Below are 19,254 nucleotides of genomic sequence, written 5' to 3'. Positions count from 1 at the left end.
AAGTTGTTGGGTATAATGAACTCCCATATTGTCTTGTCTGTACACGAATAATATGAGTTGCTTCTAGTGTTGATATCCAAGGTAGGACTGCAAAAGTTATGAATATGCCTCATCCTTGTAAGTTTTTTAATTACTTCTAAGTAATGAATATGCCTCATCCTTGTAAGTTTTTTTATTACTTGTAAGACATGAATATTTCTCTTTAGTTGATTAAAATTAAATGAAAATCTTTAATGAATACACAAAACTATATACATATGTAGGTGCACCATGGTTGAGATGGTCCAACTCCCTAGTCTCACTCTATGACTAAGCTCATGCCATATCTAAATCAAAGACATCTCAAATACATCGTCGGTGGAAAGCTGCAAAATGCCATTTTCATACATAAGCAAGACATACACAATTGGGCACAATCGCCAAGAGAATGGTAAAAAGTGTGTTTGAGATTGTATCATGGATGCTTTTAAGGATTGTATAATGGATGCAAAAAATCTCTTCATTAATCCTTGACTCATGATTGCTATAATACTTCTTTAGACTTCTCATGTCATTTGTTTCACTTCTTCACTATTTTGGATTGAGTTTCAACTATGTATTTGCCTTGACTTATGACTGTACCTATCTTTGTAAGCTTCCTCTTTGAATTGTGGTTGTAGCTTTGATAATACCTTTTTAATGTTGAACTATTTATAAGGAGGACAACTCCTAATGCATGTTACAAATTGTGTTCTAGTGACTGAGACTAACCTTTTTCTACTTGATGTTTTTGACTAGTTGTCATAACCTCTGACTTTGATGCTTGTGCCTTAATAGAACTAGATGTTTCTTGTATGCATACTTGGTCAAGGACTGCATTATGATGCTATAGGGCTACAAACTAAGATTATTTATTGTATTGAGTTGCACATTTGACATGAGTTGCCCTATGATTGCTATGCCTCTTGAGGTTATAAGGTGTTGTTCTTGTCCAGTTTTGACAATGCTGCAACAATAATGTGTTATTTGTTATTAAGGTTTGAAAAGACCTTTTAGAAACTTATATCCTGCTCTTTTTCACTCGGTAGACTTGATTACTGTCATTTTATTTGGTACTAGGTATGACTACCTACTGGCTTTACTGTAGACTGCAATCTCTCTAGACTGTATTTTTTTAGTGTTGTTGTTCTATACTTGACCATCTATTAGGAAAACATAGCTTGAAATGTCCAAAAAAATTAATGAATGACTGCACTATCACCAATCTATCTTGAAGATTTGACTACTCTTTAGATTATGATTATGACTATCATGATATTTCATGAGACTTCTCTATCCCCATATGAAACCCTTTGTTCCCACAAATCAATGCTTTGAACTTGACTACAACTTTATAGTGATCATTGTCTTTGTACAGTAAGCTTGCTACTTTCTTAGCTTTTGATATATTGGAGGCTCCTAGGATGGTTTCTATCTTATAGGATATATATAATCAGATTATAACCAATCTTCATGGTTGCAAGACCTGAAGAAGGATTCTTATCATAAATTAGATGCATACTTTTGGGAATATAGAAAGACAAAAACATATATTAGAACCGTATTTTTTGTTGAGTCATAATATGATGTGTTAATTTAGCTAAATAAGGGAACCAATGTTGTATTAGGTTCAATTCCATGATGACAATTGAACCTTGTTCGAGATAGGGGATTTGTAGCAGTTGGCTTGTTAGGTTATGTCACAATCCCACGAAGATCCTTGTAAATAGTTAATGTTAGTAGACATGAGACTGTTATGTAACGAATTAGATCAGCTAGACCTAGAAGTTTTGTAACCAATGAATCAACTGACTCAAGTGTATGTTAATTATCTTATGATGGTCATTTATGACCGTTATTCTTAGTAGACATTAAGCAGTTCGCTAGATAGTTGGTTAGTAAACCAGTGAGTTAGTTGGCTAAAGTGTATGCTATTTATCATATGATGATCGTTAATAACCATTATTGTTAGTACACATTAAGCAGATGGCTTGTTCAGATGGTTGGTAGCTAGTGATTTTTTTAAGCTCAAGAATTGGATGTACAAGTCAAGCAAGGGAGGTAAACACTAACAACGCATTTGTGCTTGCAATGTTAAAACCTTGGCCAAGATGGTGATGCTTTATCTAAATGATGAAACTGACCATTTGAATTCCTTTCTCATATTGATTAGCTTAATAATATTTGTTCAATGTTTTTTATCGTTAAAATATTACCTTCCTTTTAGATAAATTAGTTAGATTCTTATTATGTTGAAGAACATTCAATTAGTTTTCTCCTTCAACTGAAGTAGTTATGTATTATTTTGAAATGCTCAATTTTTTATCTTAATATAGATCACAATTTATTTTATTTAAGTACAGAATTAATGGAATATTACATATGGTATCAGAGCAACCAAGTTCGACATTGAACCTCAGGCTTTCCACCTATAAACAAAACTATATACATATGCAGGTGCACCATGGTTGAGATAATATGCAAGTGCACTATATACAAAACTATATTCGCAAGTAAATATTTTATTCAAATCCACAATATGAAACACAGAGTTTTACTGGAAGAACACAAGTAACCTTATCTCCTTTAGATAATATGACAAGCAACTACCTACAAAAAGACGCAGTAATCCACATCATATACACAAAGGAAAGATGACTGATTATACTATGTAAGTTCGCAAAATGGTACAATAGTAAGCCTGAGGCTATATTCTACTTCTTCTCTAATGATTCTTATTGTTACAAAAGTTCCCTCATTTATATGAGGGTATACATTGTCACCAAGCATTGTGGCTTTTCAGCACATAACTATTAATTAGCACTTTTGTTAACAAACTGGAAGATAAACAAGTTCAACATTCCTATGTGTTGAATGTACTTATCATCTTTATACATTGCAACATCATTGTTTAGTGTCCTCATGTCACTTTCTATCTGGAAATGATTGGATAGAATATGGTTAACACAAAGTGACAAATTTTTGTCCTGATCCAACTCTGCTACTGCTCGATTCTTCTCATCATTGAACTCTTGTTTCCACTATTCCAATGATACTAACTCACCATTACTATAAAAAGAGGGCACCCTAGGGGTATTCCCATCGTCCAGCCTCTGAAGCTCTTTCCTTAATTGATTTGCCAATTCATCATGGGACTTCAAGTAAGCCTCGCCTTCAATTTTCTCACTTGGATTCATCAAACTGTTGTCATTCATCATGCCTTCCAACCAAGACCTGAGCCTTTCATGCTCTTTCAAAGCTTTGATTGTTCCAGTGTATGTCTTCCAATAGATTTCTGCAACCTACACCATACTTTTGAATCTATGCTCAATGACCTCGAGAACTAACTTATCCATCTTTTCTTGTTCCTTTTTTACTTGCCGAGATGTCTTTTCAGCCTTGTTCCTCCAATATATAGCATCTGTCAAGGCATCCATGGCATCTTTGTCAACACTATATGTCATCCCTGTTTGACTAGTACCTGTATCAATCTGAAGCAATCTTGCTTGCAGCTTCTGTTTTTCTCAATCGGTTTTCGCATATAGGCTTTTGTATGTAGAATTTTATCAAACCAAAAACTCTATCTGATCTTGGTTCAATTTAGCAACATCCAAATTTAGTTTGGCAGTTGTTCTAGGGTCAATCTTTCCAACCTGTTGCACCATCAAATGTCCAAAAGCTTCTTCTGTATCAACCAATATAGGTCTTTTATCTTTGGGATAGATAGCCCACTGTAGAAGAGCCTTCTGATCTGGATCATATCTTGATCCTCTAAAGAGTTTATCAATCTCTTTTGGCTTCATTTTCTTACTTGGGTCCTATTTCTTGAGGAATCCATCAAAGAACAAGGCAAAGTTCATGTCCCATCGAGAGTATAATAGCACACCAGCTTCCTTAAGCAACTGTCTTCCCTTCGCAGGTGTCATTTCTCTCATCACAAGATCCATCTCCTCTTGTAACTTTTGAACTTGCTACTCTTCTTCACTATTTCTCATGTTATTCCTAGTTTGAGATCCTTTATGTTGATAGAGGAATGCGGTGAACTCCTTGGAAGCAATGAAGTCACTATTAGCAATGAAATCCTCATGCTCCAGGAATCTGATGTCAGCCACTTCTCGAACATTCAGTTGTTTTGTTGCCAAGTCTATCACTGTATCCTCTGCATAATCAAGGGCATAATTCTCTCGAGGAGTGAATGGAATGATGCCAGATGTGGAAGCAGGAGACATATGAGCCAAAGGCTCTGTATTCCTAATAGTATCAATGTAGTCCCTAAAAACATGAGGCGGGACTCCCTCAAGTATTTCCAATTCATGCTCCATAAGTTTGCTGGCCAGCTCCAAGGGGTCTTCAATCTTTTGTAGCACGTTCTCATCCATTTTCCTTCTAAAAAGCTTCCATTTATAAGCCTACATTGCTTTCTCAAACTTTATTCGCTTCACTCTGGCCTCTTCTCTGCCAATGTTCTTAATGAGGTCATCCAGTAGGTAAGATTTATGCTCTCCAGCCTTCATCTTTTGTGATGACCAAGCTATCCTTATGTATCCTTCAGGATCAAAATTGGGCCTTGGATCCCCCATACCCATGCCATAATAATCTAATTTTGTCTGCAGTAGGCCATAACTCTTTGAACTTTTCACAATAAAATCTGAAAATACTAACAACCTAGGTACAATTGATTGTTTCCCATGGCTTATCAAATGTTCTGTACTCACTATTGATAGTTGCCTCACAATTTCTAGACAAGCCACTCTGTTAGGGACTGTAAGTGGTAGTAAGTATGGTCTCCCTTTGAACCCGTATACCCTGACTTGTGTGCAGTCTGAAAAATAATACCAATCTCCCCAATTGTGTTCAATTGAGGGATCTTCAGCAAAATCTTTTGGTCTTAGGAATCTTTGAACCTCTAGTACAAGTGCATGATCACACGGGTATCCCAACAGTCTATATAATGGCTTGACAAAGAACTCCTCAAAATGACAATATTGATTATTCACATACCTCTGGTCCCATAAAGAAACCCATAGTTGCACTGGTTTTCTCATCCCAGCATTATCATATGTTGTGACACATAACTCTTCTGGCCATAACCCTTCATCTTGGTCCACATACAATAGCATATGCATAAGTAAGGAATAATACTTGAAATGAACATTGATGACATCCCCCTTTAACTTTTCTAACCCATGATTCAAAACCTCAACCAAATAAGCAGAAAAATCAAAGAAGCGGGGGTCCTTAGACTGCAAATTGGCACAAATGACCATGGCTGCAATATCCATCAAAGGATGGGATTTTATCCCTAGAACTTTGGCAACATAGTAATAGGTATACTTGAAATATGGATGGAAAGAGTTGACACCATAGGGAGCTTTGTCATCCTGACCTAGTGGCACTAAGGACCCTGCATTCCTAGGTCTATGTGTAGGGAGTCTCCACGTTTTGTAAATGTGCTCTAGGTTAAAATATTCACTTGTTAACTTCTTAAGGTCAATTAATTCTTCAAATCCCTAATCCAAATCAAACACAATGTCAATAACCTCCTTTCTGATTGCAATAATTGGCTCACCCATGTTGGTATATATGGTCCTGGTTTTAGGGTCATAATTGTTTGCCAATGCCTTCATGAGCTCCACATTCACAAATACATTAGCCACAACTAACCTTCCTAAGTTCAATCACCATAAATTATTGATAGGTTGGGGGGAAAGTCTTCTGTTGTACCCATATATGAATAATTCATACCCTCTCAATTCTATCCATATGTCTCCAAGATCCTCAAACTGGTCCTCCAGGCCTTCCTCATCAGCTCTAATCTTCTTGGACCTCAAACTAGATGATGGCCACTGGTCAATCAGGTCCTGGGCCAAAGAAAGCCCTTCCCTTTTCTATCTTTTAGGTTCTTTTCCCTTTCTGGTCTTATTAGTTTTAGATGATGATTCCATTTGAATTTTTAAAAAGAGGTCTGTGTGCAAACAACTTACTTGGTATTACTGAGCTTTATCTGTGAATTCGCCCAATTCCTGCTTTTAGTTCATCGCCTATGAATTCCTTAATGTTGTGTCCTTTGATGTTGATCCACTACTTATGGCGTATTTAATCAGTTAGTAATGGCGGTTTGGACAATGGTCACTCGGGCACACATTCGAATTTAATGGTGATGTGACCTTCCATGGGATTTGTTTCTGATTTTTGCAGCAATCAATAATCATTTCGATGAGGATATGTCTTTTGATCATTTATTTCTTTAGTCCATTGATCTCTTTGTTTCTATCAACAATACTTTTGTTTTGAATGTTACTTCGATCAAGTATTTTTTTCCCTTCATCGAAATACTATATTCGGTCAGTATGGTTGTCTCCTCATCGAAACATATCTAATATCCATCAGGTCTTATGTCAAAGAAACCTTGGGCTTTGGTGTCCTCCTTTATTTTTCCATCGAAATACTTCTTTCATCGATATCACTATGCCCCATCGATGAATGAGTCTATTATTTCATCGAAGCTTTTCTTTATTTTCCCTTATCGTTCTTCACCGATAAAGTTACATCAGCAAAACCACGCATATCGAGAACATGCCTTTTAACCTCCTCAAAACCTATATCCTCATCAATATCTTTTATCAATGTAGCTTCCTTTTGTCTGATCGATATTATTCTTTCGATGAAAATGCTCCTTTCGGTGGGTCCTTTTTATGTTGCACCGATAGTATTATTTCCTTGAGAACTTTTCCCATCGATGAAGACCCTCTCTGCTTTCTTCGATATCTTTTGTCGATAAATTTTAACCTCCTCGAAACCTATATCCTCATCAATATCTTTTATCGATGTAGCTTCCTTTTGTCTGATCGATATTATTCTTTCAATGAAAATGCTCCTTTTGGTGGGTCCTTTTTATGTTGCACCGATAGTATTATTTCCTCAAGAACTTTTCCCGTCGATGAAGACCCTCTCTGCTTTCTGCGATATCTTTTGTCGATGAAGTTTAACCTCCTCGAAACCTATATCCACATTGATATATTTTATCGATGTAGCTTCCTTTTTTCTAATCGATATTATTCTTTTGATGAAAACGCTCCTTTTGGTGGGTCCTTTTTTATGTTGCACCGATAGTATTATTTCCTCAAGAACTTTTCCTGTCAATGAAGACCCTCTCTGCTTTCTTCGATATCTTTTGTCGGTGAATTTTAACCTCCTCAAAACCTATATCCTCATCGATATCTTTTATCAATGTAGCTTCCTTTTGTCTGATCAATATTATTCTTTCGATGAAAATGCTCCTTTTGGTGGGTCCTTTTTATGTTGCACCGATAGTATTATTTCCTTGAGAAATTTTCCCGTCAATGAAGACCCTCTCTGCTTTCTTTGATATCTTTTGTCGATGAAGTTATTATCTTCAGTGAGTCCTTTCTGGAATTCATCGGTGTTTCCTTCCTTCAATGGCTCTTTTATATCGATGATAATAATTATCTTTGGTGATAATAATTTTTTTTTTTTGATAAAAATTATCATCATCGGAATTACGACGAATACCAAGCTTTCGACCGACGACTTCTTTGACTGTTGGTAAAGTCCATTGGTTGTCTAATTTTCGACGAGCATGGCATCATCGACCAATCTAATGCTGAGTTTTTGATGGTGGATTTTGTTGACACTTCGACAAAAATTCGTCACAAATCCGACAAACTGCCGTCAGAAATCAGCTCTGAATGTACTAGTGAGGGATGGCTAAATACCTGGTTAAAGGTTAGAGCCCTGTTAAAGGTTACCTTGCAAGAGAATTTGAAGAACTTATTGAGTTAAGTCACCCTCTTAAAGGATTTACACAAAATCCTATTCAAGCTACCCAGTTAAGGGATTTTCCAGCTGCTGAAATGATTAGAAGTCAATAGGTAATACACTGATTTGATAACAGCACTCAATGCCAAGGCAAATCCACTTTAGCTCCTTTTATTCTGCAATCACACTCTGCAGGTATCAACACACTTCTCCGGTCTAGCAAGAATTAAGTATCTCTTCCCTTGGATACACACATAACATTTGCCAACAACTTCAAAATGAAAAACATCATCGACCTTATAGGCAACAGATAGGTCGGTAGAATAAACCCTAAACCCCAAACATTTAGGCTTGACAATTCAATCGGTTCAATCCTAACCATTAATCACACTACATTGAATACAATAGTCTTGAATAGATCTCAAGATGTTCTCCAACATTCATTCTTTGCCACTTTAGGAAGTTGATAACCCATCACGCACTCTCCACTATTTACAAAGACTCCACACATTCCCGAGGTAGATAGGATCAATCTCCATGCAAGATCCTCAAGAAAATCCTTCACGCGCACAAGGCTAACATGGCAACACTATCTGGTCTTCATTACAATGCTAACTCATCACAAGATGTCATCGGTTGAATCACACAAGCTTGGAATGCATCAATTGGAAACCCTGAAGCTGAGACTACCAACTGGTAGTCATGCCAAATGAAACCCCAATACAAAACTTCCATATAACGGTTCTCATTCCAATATACCAGTTCACCTTGAACAAACATACCGCTTCACTTTTTCACATATACCGGTTTACATCATCATACCGGTTCTATTGCCAGTTAGCTTACTATAATATACCGGTTCATACTTCAGCATATTGACATCAATGACAACATACACTATCATCATGTCACCATGCTCTGCACATATGCCAACATTACCATCTAAGGAGATGCCTAAAGTGGAGTGCATATTGGATAACAAGGAAGCCAAGAAAACAAGGCACATGACCTATTTTGAACACTTAGTTAAATGGTAGGGCCTTCTTGACTCAAAAGCTACCTGGATGCTGGAGGAAGATATCAAGAAGTAGGCTGGTGATTTGCAGTAGTTAGTCTCTAAGAGGACTTGAGACAAATTTCACCCAGGAATTATGGTGCAGGAGCACCTACCTATGAAGGCATGAAATGGGAACAAGATTCTTTTCTATTAGCTAGAAGAAATTTAATAAGACCCTATGGGGGTTTTTTGTAATTCAATGTCCTAGGAGTGTGACAAGTTTTTCCATGTTTGGGTCAAATTGTCATCTAGATTCTGGTAGAGAAAACTGAGTCAATAAGGGTCACACTAGTCTAAATTGAGGGATCAAGTGATCACAAGTCTATTTGAGTCATTTTTTTGATGTTTTAGGATCGAATGTAATAATTTTGGGAGACTATGATAGTCGAGAGTCTAAGTTGATCAAATTATGCAAAAGTTGTCATATTGTCAATTTGTTGTCATGACAATTTTGCAATTTTTGTAAATCGGGATTGTCCAACGGTCATTCAATTTGAAAAATAGTTGGAGGAGTTTATGGTCATTTGGGAAACACCTTTAAAGGCCTCAAAAAATGAAGAATGTATGTTGGTTGTATTGGTCGATTTGGAAAGGAATTGGAAGCATCAAAAACTGTTGGAAACTCAGAAAAACCATCTAAATTTTGTTAATTGCATACTGAAGGTGGAGTGGTAAGAATGCTCATGGCATAGATCCTATAACTAGATTGTTTTACCTTTGTTTTTATTTTAGTGTGAAGTCTTGAAGTGATCGCTGCCCCATTCTATAACAAAATCTCTATCGCGTAGCCTAAACCCTTAAACCCCTAGGGTTTGACTGCAATAATAGGTTTTGGCCTATCAATCCTTAATTGAACACTCTATTGTTACAGGAGGTAATAGGCCACTGTATCATATGTCAGTACCAAAATCCATTAAGAGGATACAACAGGGTGAAGAGGATAGAGAACAAACCCTAGGTCTGGCATCTCTATGTGAGATTGGTTTGATGAGTGCAATGCATGAGAATTGAGTGGTAGAGAACTGGAAAAGGGTTTGAATGTGGTAGAAGATTAATTTGAAGGTTTACATGACATTTCATGGTTAGTGATGGTCAACCATTAGGAGAACCAAACCAGCTTGTGAAAGGCGTTCAGTCAAATAGGTCTAATAGCCTTATTAGGTATGTTAGTGCAGCATGGGTTGGAATATCTGCATGTTGATCTGGTACCAAAAATTGATATATTGTTGAGAACTCCCAAAAGAGTATCCAAAAACATAATGTTTTTGTCTAGATCCTCAAGGTGTCAAAAATGATCACTTGATTCCCTCAAAAGAAGGCTAATAGCAATCGGTTCAGGTTTGTGGGCGAATGAGTCAAGATTGATGTTTTGGTAGATCTAAAGCAGGAAATCCTATTTCATTTATGTTTAGGTGTTGTGAGGATACCCCTCCAAGAATTGTTGTATTGAATTGGTCAAGTGGGCCATTCAAACCCTTAAGCCTAGTAGTAGCCCACTCATTGTATGCAAGGGTGTGTGTAGTCACACAAGAACTTGAGAAGTGTTAGTTGTTTGTAAGTGGACATAGTGGAACCTTGGGGTTTTTCAAGGTGTTGATTGGTGTTGTATACACATAAAAATGACTATGAGCAATTAAATAAATATTTTAGATTTATTTAATAATTATTCTTCTATTAAATAGTTAATTTGAAAAGATTAATTTATTTAAAACATTTCGTGTCTTTCTATTAATTAATTTAATTGAAATATTTTATTAATTAATTCATCTATCCTATTCCTGTAATTAATTAAATATCTAATATTTAATTATTCTTCTGATCAATTAATTAAATATCTAATGTTTAATTATCTCCTTCAATCATTTAAATATCTAATATTTAATTATTATTCTTCTATCCTATAGTCTCAAATATTAAATAATTTCTAAATTATTTAATCCCTTTTCCAACTCACCTTCCATCGCCACTTCATCTTTCCTTTGCCAACTCATCAATCATGTGGCTAAGGAAATTAATATTTATTAAATATTAATTCATCATTTATCTTCAACCTCCAAATTTAATGAAATATTGTGTATGTACACATATTTCATAACCTTCTTCTATATGCTCTCCAACATCCCTACATCTTAGGAAGGACTTGAGTCCACTTGTCCTCTCATGCCTAAATTTTCTCCAACCATCCCTAGATTCCCTCAATCAGCAACCCAATCAAGGTGAGATGAGTGACACTTGTCTTCTCCTCCCCCCTTTCTCTCAACCTTCACCTTTACTCACAACCATCCAAATCTATAGATCTGATCATGACCATTGATTTGAGCTACATCATCTTATCCTCTCAAGGTCTATAAAATCAGGAGTTTGAGTTGAGAAAGAGTTAGACTTCAAGTGAATTTTCAAGCTAACCATTTGTGAAAACTTATGCATCTATGAGTTTTAATCTTGAAGGAAATAGTATAATCATTTAGCATAATCATTTAGCATAGTCATTTAGCATTGCATATCATAGTATCAGTTAACTACTAGTTATCAGTCCATTCTTCATATGCCATCTTGGAAGCCATCAGTGCTTGTCTGAGAGCACACCATTTGCAACCAGGAACAATGGAGTTACAACACAATGAGACATAAATCATGAAGGTAATAATAGTATTTTTTATTTTATATGTATTTCATATAGTTTCATTGGTTGAGTTTGGATTTCTTGTAGCATTTCCTTTGTATTTTGTGAAACTAACATGTTGCAGGTAGTGTAGACACCTAAAAATGGTCAACGCTTGCGAAGTCATACTTTAACATTTGCGCATTGCCTCATTTTAGGTTTTTGCGTCGCATTAACATTTCTCCTATGTCACGCACTTGGTTTTTATCATTTGCGAGCATCGAGTCATTCTTCTACATTCTTCATCTGTCTCGCTTTCGAATTTGGTCTTGTCGACAACACTATCCAGTCATGATTTTGATCGATTTTATCTTATTGCATCAATGTGCATGCTCATTTGTCATTATTTTGGACATCGTCAATCCTAATTTAGGGTTTTGTCCTCCTATCAATCTTGCGATCGATTTGTCATCGATCATTGTCCTCTTATCAATCTTGTCGATTTATCATCAATCCTTCAATCTTGTCGTTTTAACGATCGATTTGTCATCGATCGTTGTCATGTTCGATCTTGTCATTTTGTGATTGATTTGTCATCAATCGTGGTCATTTTCAATCTTGTCGTTTTGCAATCTATTTTGTCATCAATCCTTGTTTTTTTTTGTCAATCTTGTCATTTTGCGATCGATTTGTTATCGATCGTTGTTTGTCTCAATTATGTCAGTTTGGATCAATTTGTCATTGTTCCTCGTCAATTGGCGCATTTTCTCAATCAAATCATTTATCACATTGGTCATTTATCAATCCAAAATCAAATCGAATCGAGTCAATTATCTTTCAAGACCTAATTCATCTTCTAGGGTTTTGTGATTTAATCATTTAACCCTGTCTGTCATTTCTCCCTTTAGGATTAATAAATTATTTATTTATCCTAAGTCTTCTTGTCACAATTAAATGTTCATTTAATTGGCTAATTATTCCTCTTTGTGAATTAATTAATAAATGACAAATTATTAATTAATTTACCTAATTTCTAATTTCCATCAATTTCTTAATTCCTAATTCCTCATTTTCTAATTTCTTAATTCCTAATTTCCTCCTATTTCTCTCCTAAATTCATGGAAATGACATAGAAATTTGTCATAATTTGTCATAAATTGTCATAAATCCTTGCATAGAAATTTGTCATAAATTGTCATAAATCCTTGCATAGCAATTTGTCATACACATGTCATAATTTTGCTATTCTTGATTTGAATTTCCATTCGAATCACTATCATGCTAATTTGATCTTTTTCTCCAATTTCTCTATAAATTGGATGAATTTCTTCAATCAAATCCCTTGATCTTTGATTCTTAAACCCTAATCAGATTATTGAATTTCTAATCACTTCGTCAAATCACGCTTCTAGTATTCTTGTGTCAATGTCAATCTTGCTTTCTCAATTAGGTTTATGCACTTGAAGGTGACATCTACAACAAAATTATTTGGAGAAGAAAGAAGAACAATGGAGCCGCATGAAGGGAACATCTGGTTTGCATAATCTTTTTACATGTTTTATCTTTATGTCTCTATTGAATGTGTTTAGGATAGATCATTGCAATTGTGCTTTCGTGATTGAGCTAATGATTCATGTTTATCTTGCTTGTGATGATTTCCTATTTCCTAACGTACAGGTAGTATTCTGATGATGAAATTCAAGTCGACACATTTTGGCACCCACCGTGGGGCTCAGGCCTCAAACTTACCTTTTCTAAGGAAATTAATATTTCTTAAATATTAATGCTTCATTTATCTTCAACCTCCAAATTTAATGAAATATTGTGTATGTACACATATTTCATAACCTTCTTCTATATGCTCTCGAACATCCCTACATCTTAGGAAGGACTTGAGTCCACTTGTCCTCTCATGCCTAAATTTTCTCCAACCATTCCTAGATTCCCTCAATCAGCAACCCAGTCAAGGTGAGATGAGTGACATTTGTCTTATCCTCCCCCCTTTCTCTCAACCTTCACCTTTGCTCACAACCATCCAAATCTGTAGATCTGATCATGACCATTGATCTGAGCCACATCATCTTATCCTCTCAAGGTTTATAAAATTAGGAGTTTGAGTTGAGAAAGAGTTAGACTTCAAGTGAATTTTCAAGCTAACCATTTATAAAAACTTATGCATCTATGAGTTTTAATCTTGAAGGAAATAGTATAATCATTTAGCATAATCATTTAGCATTGCATATCATAGTATCAGTTAACTACTAGTTATCAGTCCATTCTTCATATGCCAGCTTGGAAGCCATCAGTGCTTGTCTAAGAGCACACCATCTGCAACCAGGAACAGTGGAGTTACAACACAATGAGACATAAATCATGAAGGTAATAATAGTATTTTTTACTTTATATGTATTTCATATAGTTTCATTGGTTGAGTTTGGATTTCCTGTAGCATTTCCTTTGTATTTTGTGAAACTAACATGTTGCAGGTAGTATTTTGATGATGAAATTCAAGTCGACACATTTTGGCGCCCACCGTGGGGCTCAGGCCTCAAACTTACCTTTTCTAAGGAAATTAATATTTCTTAAATATTAATGCTTCATTTATCTTCAACCTCCAAATTTAATGAAATGTTGTGTATGTACACATATTTCATAACCTTCTTCTATATGCTCTCCAACATCCCTACATCTTAGGAAGGACTTGAGTCCACTTGTCCTCTCATGCCTAAATTTTCTCCAACCATCCTTAGATTCCCTCAATCAGCAACCCAGTCAAGGTGAGATGAGTGACACTTGTCTTCTTCTCCCCCCTTTCTCTCAACCTTCACCTTTGCTCACAACCATCCAAATCTGTAGATCTGATCATGACCATTGATTTGAGCTACATCATCTTATCCTCTCAAGGTCTATAAAATCAGGAGTTTGAGTTGAGAAAGAGTTAGACTTCAAGTGAATTTTCAAGCTAACCATTTGTGAAAACTTATGCATCTATGAGTTTTAATCTTGAAGGAAATAGTATAATCATTTAGCATAATCATTTAGCATAGTCATTTAGCATTGCATATCATAGTATCAGTTAACTACTAGTTATCAGTCCATTCTTCATATGCCATCTTAGAAGCCATCGGTGCTTGTCTGAGAGCACACCATCTGCAACTAGGAACAGTGGAGTTACAACACAATGAGACATAAATCATGAAGGTAATAATAATATTTTTTATTTTATATGTATTTCATATAGTTTCACTGGTTGAGTTTGGATTTCCTATAGCATTTCCTTTGTATTTTGTGAAACTAACATGTTGCAGGTAGTATTCTGATGATGAAATTCAAGTCGACGCATTTTGGCACCCACCATGGGGCTCAGGCCTCGAACTTACCTTTTCTAATATCCTATCTTATTCTTTCAAAATTAATTTAGCACTTTTGTAAGTCAGTTTCATGCATATGTGAAATTTGACAGCGCATTTGTTCAGTAAGTTAGCGCTTTTTTCACTTCGGTTAGCGCTTGTTTTCAATAGAATAGTGCTTTTAATCATGAATTCACGCATTCAAATAGTAGGTTAGCATTTTTGTAACATTGGTTAGTGCATCTATAACATAGGTTAGCACTTTTGTCATGCAGGTTAGCGCTTTTGTGACACAGGTTAGCGCTTTTGTGACGTAGGTTAGCCCATTTGAAACATAGTGCAAAATTTTTAATCAAATCTTGAAATTAGGCTTGTGCAAGGATAATATATATGGAATATAACATTTAAGTATAAGTGGCATTTCCTCTTCTCTTTTCTCTTTCTTATTAAGTTATATTCCATATATATTGTTAGGATGTTTGAGAGGGGTTACAGACCTCTAGGAGTTATAATGCAAAATCTAGTTTTTGGGACATCCTCCAAATTTCAAACTTAGTCAAATTTCAGGGCATTTCAAAATCAGGAGTGAAAAATTTGTAACCACAATTTGAAATTAGGATTTTGGAAGCCCACTTAAGGTTTTAGATTTTCACTAACTTCTTTTTTTATTGCAGGATTCTAACAGTTACTTTCAGATTTGGAGTTAAGTTAGGATTTAGTGGATTCTTTTCTAGCTTTTTCAAAGTTGGTTAAAAAGAACTCATATTTCCTTTTGCATAAAAATAATTTCATTTTTCAATTTGGTGTTCTAAAAAGTACCTCACTTGTCTTTGGGCTCTAAAAATAATCACATTTGCAAGCTAAAAAGAACAACAAATCAAACATTTACTTTCTTGCAAAGTTGGGATTCACACCTCAAAATTTGGGCTCTAAAAAGAACAACAATATTTCATTTTCTTGCAAAGGTAAAAAGCACAATCAATCTTATTTTTGCAAGTTAAAAAGAACAATCAACTTGTCTATTCTTACAAAGCAAATTACTTTTTGCAATGATTTTTATTTTGTTGACCAGGATTTCCAATTCCTAGTTTAGAAAATCATTTGCTATGTGGGGCTAAAATAAACACAATACTTGTTGGAGAAACATCTCCAAATAGAGGATAGATCACATTGCTATGGAAGGTTAAAAATAACACTTATACTTTGTGTCTCGAAAGTGGTAGGCATATGCTCTCCCCTTAATTGGGTGACCAAAAATCCAAACCCACTCTTTTATGCTTTCTTTACTTTCAAGCAATTAAATCCGTTAGAGGGCCTGCCTTCCCGAAGCCTTGAGGGGGCTAGTGTGAAAGGTAGGACCCAAGTTGGCAATGGCTTTATCGCCAAGTTTACCAGCCCACTATAATTAAATGTGGAGGTTGATGAAAATCCCCTCTAATGAAAGTGTGTATTTGATAGCCTTCCCCTAGTATCATTGTGATGCGAAAAGCCTTTGTTCTAAAGGTTGGGAATCCTCTTAATTGAGTTTATCATTTGTCGCACTGAACGGAATTCTTACTACGAACCATAGAAGTAGAAGCTTTGAGATAAGTCAGTTACCATACACTGGCAATATCATAGTGCAAGGGTGGGGAAGAATCCTCCCCCAAGATTACTCACCATATATCTCCCAAGATAATTACCCAACTGTGAAGCAATTCACTTTGGGTTAATTTCTGGCAAAAGGCAAAAAAAATGGGCACCCTCTAGGGGGTGACAAGGTTGTTTGAGCTGACGGAGTATCGAGACTAGTGGGCTATGAATTGTTGATGACCTTTAAATAAAGTGTCTATCTGATGTGTCCATTATTGTAAATCAAACCAGTGAAAACATTGGGGATTTGAAAATATCCTCACAAAAACATACACTCAATGTTTAGCATAGGGATGATCATTTTTTTTCATGTGTGCTATGTCTTCTTGTTATGAACATTGAAATATCATGCAAATCAACCAATACAACAATCAATTCAAAACAAAGAGCAAAGAGAAACCTTAGAGAGAAAAGAATTTCCAAATCCAACAAAGCACTTTTTTGAGGTGGTTATCAACTTTTCAACTATCTTTAGGCAATATTTTCATCCAACAAGATTAGGGGAGTATCAAACCAGGTGATCAAGAGCTTATCATCCAACTATCTCAATGACAACAATACTTATCTAGGTATTCAAGTTAGTCAAATCAAGTTTCCATATCAGGAGACTTTATCCATATCATTTGATGTACTTTTTCATAGGCGCCTATGGAACAAACCCTCTATTCGACTTAGTGAGCTAGAGTATTCAAAATGAAGTGTCTATCAAGTCAACAACATCAACCTATCTAAATTGAAACTTTGATCACTCGTGTGACCATCCCTTGTCACTTTTAAAAGAAGAAGGTTATTCAAAGGAAATGAGTCCTAGCCTAAATCAAGATCAAGATATCATGGCTCTCCAATCTAATTCCATTTTTTATCAAGATCCTACCTATCAATAATCTTATGAAGATCCCCTAAAATTTTGGTATTCCACCCATGATGATCCCCTTTTATGTCAAGAGCAGAGTCCCATTCAACATCCACCTCCCAAGCAAGAGCATGATATCCCTTCCATCCCCTTCACCAATCTAATTCAAAATCAAAAGAAAAGCACAAACTCAAGTGATCCTACTCCAAGTCAAGATCAAGATCAAGGAATCCTTTCATCCTCCAAATCCATTTTAGGTCCTTTCATTCCAAAGTCAAACTCTTCATCCTCCAAATCCATTTTAGGTCCTTTCGTTCCAAATTCAAAATCTTCATCCTCCAAATCCATTTTAGGTCCTTTCATTCCAAATTCAAACTCATCATCCTCCAAATCCATTTTAGGTCCTTTCATTCCAAAGTCAAACTCTTCATCCTCCAAATAAAATTTAGGTCCTTTCATTCCAAAGTCAAACTATTCATCCTCCAGATCCATTTTAGGTTCTTTAGTTCCAAAGTCAAACTCTTCATCCTCCAAATCCATTTTAGGTCCTTTCCTTCCAAATTAAAACTCTCCATCGCTTCCATCCATCATTTCATCACCTCAAATGATTCATAAGAAAGATCAACAAAGGAATGCATCTTTGAACTTCTTTCAAACATCTATCTAAACATCTTTTCAAAACTATTCTTCTATCATTTCCTTTATCTATTTTGGGTTCTTATGTCCCAAAATTCAATTTTCCTCCATCTCTTCATCACTTCTTAAGTTGTGTACTAACACTCATGTTGAATACATTTCCATCTATCCTCAAATGAATATTCAAACATTTTATCTATTATCCAACACCTCTTTTCTATCCTTCCATCCCTTTCATTCAATCTTTTGCATAAATTCATCATCTGTGAAATATGCATTTGTGTCATTTTGTCACATTCTTGCCCATGCTCAAATCTCATGTTCAATCCATTTCCTAGATATCTATTCATGATACACTTCATAATTCGAGGTTATTCCTCTTTAACATTATCTTTTGGTTGGGATACACACTCGATCCAGAAAAGAACCACTTATTATATCTTGGTACCAACATCTTTTGATTACTATATCTCATACACTTAATCAATTGCTCTAAATCATTGTGATCTCTTAGTCGACGACATGGCTAGTGAAAAATCTAAAATCTTGCTTTAGCGCCACTGTAATTATCAGACCCATGTAAGTTTCACTACTTACAAGCCAATGCAATCAAAATAAGAAAAGAAAAAGACAATATAAAAATATCCAAAGTAAGAATATATATATATATATATATATATCAAAAGCTTGGCTATGGGAATATGCGAGTAACTCCGTCGGGGCTATGGATGCCTAGCTGGCAATGGAGCAATATTGGTGATATTACAGCGATAACCTCGTTGGATCTATGGATGCTTACTGGCAGTGAGGCTCTATCCAGGATGCTTTTGAAGTCAAGTAACTCATGTAGCTAGCCACATTGGATTCTAAATATTACAATTATCGTATGAGCTAGAATGAACCCAATTGCACACACATGGGTAATCAAAGACTAAGTACCTTGATCCAGTTTGAGATTCTTCTTCCCTTTTGAGTCTACTTCTGTTGCTAGATATGTTTGGTTGAATTTTTTGGAGGTTCTAAGTGTGGTTTGGGTCTCTATCTTTGAAAAGTTCAGGAACACTTATTAAAGTGGTGCTAAATATTGTGACAATCTTACATATCACCTCTTTACAAATGGAGACCTCTATACTTAGGATCAAAGTTTCATCCACTCTATTCTTCATACCACATCTCCCATTATCCTTCCTCCAATATCCATTACTCTATCTAAATTCATCCAGTGCTATCTATGATCTTGCTTCATGCTAATCTATATCATATATCCTAACTATTCATTTCTTCCATCATCTATCACTATCTATGACCTTGTTTCTCCTATCCATAT

The sequence above is a fragment of the Cryptomeria japonica genome, chromosome 10 (genome assembly GCF_030272615.1).
Source record: "Cryptomeria japonica chromosome 10, Sugi_1.0, whole genome shotgun sequence".
Classification (NCBI taxonomy): Eukaryota; Viridiplantae; Streptophyta; class Pinopsida; order Cupressales; family Cupressaceae; genus Cryptomeria; species Cryptomeria japonica.
This window is presented reverse-complemented; position numbering follows the sequence as displayed.